Below are 1,656 nucleotides of genomic sequence, written 5' to 3'. Positions count from 1 at the left end.
GCTGGACCTGAGAATTGAGAGAGGCTGTGCTCTGATGGGGGCATCTCCCGCTCAGAGGAAATGGGACCCAGTGGCAGAGGAGTCTTCTGACCTAGTGCTAGAATCTGTTGAGAGGGTTGCACTCTGACGTGTCAGAGGAACCAGGACACAATGGCCATGCCCTCAGAGGACCTGGAAAGGTGGCAATTACTCACCTGAGAATGAAGAGGCCGGTGGTGGATGTAGAGTCGGTAGTGGAAAGGCGAAGTTCCGGTTAGGCATTCCTGCCTGGCTGGGCTCCAGAGGCTTGGCAGGAAGGAGCCTAAGGATCTAAACCTGGGTGGCATCTGGAGGCTAGCCCAGGACAGGCTGCCGCTCCTGCTGCTCTCCGGTTTGCATACACAGGGGTTTGGGGCACCCCTGACCGGCTTCCTCTTCCCTCACCATTCTCCCCCAGGTTTCAGCACCAAATGTTAGGTTTGCCAAGGGAGGAACGTGCAAAGCCAAGTCAGTAAAGCGAGAGAGATTTATTAAGGCGTCCGAAGCAGACGGGCTGAGCTCAAGATGGCGCCAGCGCTGACTGTAAGGAGATGCTAGACTTACAAAGGATCTGTGGCTGGAACCCGGCGGGAATTTATGGCGAGATCTTGTGGTGGGAACCATGAAGAGGGAGTAGGAGAAGGTCAGGGGAGGGGGAGGGGTCGAGTCCCATGACAGAGGGCAGTTAATGTTATTAGGTGGTTAATCTATGCAGGCAGTTTTTTTCTGCCTGCCATTGTTTCTTGCTGCCCAACTTGGGCATCCACATTCTGGGAGAGGGTATAAATCTTGTGTACCCATGTCCACAACAGTTCTCCAAGGTGAAGAGCCACGTTGCGGGGGTGGGGAGGGATCTGTCACCAACGTCCTGGGACCCTATCAATAACCTTTTTAAACGGCAGTGTTGTCTTGGTTTGGTTTGGTTTTTTGCTTTTTTAGGGTGTACCTGTTGCATATGAAAGTTCCCAGGCTAGGGGTCAAATTGGAGCTGCAGCTGTCGACCTACACCACAGCTCACAGCAACACCGGATCCTTAATCCACTGAGTAGGACCAGGGATGGAACCTATGTCCTCATGGATACTAGTTGGGTTCGTTACTGCTGAGCCACAGTAGGAACTCCCACTCCCTAAACAGCAGTTATTGATTGCTATAGTGACTAGCCACAGAAACTTATTCTGGCTTATCTAAGGAAAAAAAAGAATTTATTAAATAACACTGACCCACTAAATAGATTACAAACTACCCGGGGACGCTAGAGAACCCTCCTGGGTGGTTTGGGGGTGTGCAATGCAGACATGCTGGGGAAGACACCATTGCTGTCACCATTAAGCACTACACTGGTACTGCCAACACCACTAGCCCCAACACCAGACACCAGGAAGGCACTATAACCACCACTGCCCCAAGCACTCTGTCTACCGCAAATGCTGTTGCCTCTGCCACAGAGGACTCTGGAAGGTGTACCTGATTTGCTGAGCTTAGGTTATTTGCCTATAGTCTAGCTGCAGAGGAGGCTGGAAAAGCAATTATCTGGTATTTCCAACTTCTAAAATGGAAAGGGGATCTGCCTCCCTCCGAAACACATAAGGTGAAGGACTTCTTGAATGTAAAAGGAAGAATTTATCAATGGCTAAAAA

Source organism: Phacochoerus africanus, chromosome 8 (genome assembly GCF_016906955.1).
Source record: "Phacochoerus africanus isolate WHEZ1 chromosome 8, ROS_Pafr_v1, whole genome shotgun sequence".
Classification (NCBI taxonomy): Eukaryota; Metazoa; Chordata; class Mammalia; order Artiodactyla; family Suidae; genus Phacochoerus; species Phacochoerus africanus.
The sequence above is the reverse complement of the archived record's forward strand: the minus strand, read 5'-3'. Positions refer to the sequence as shown.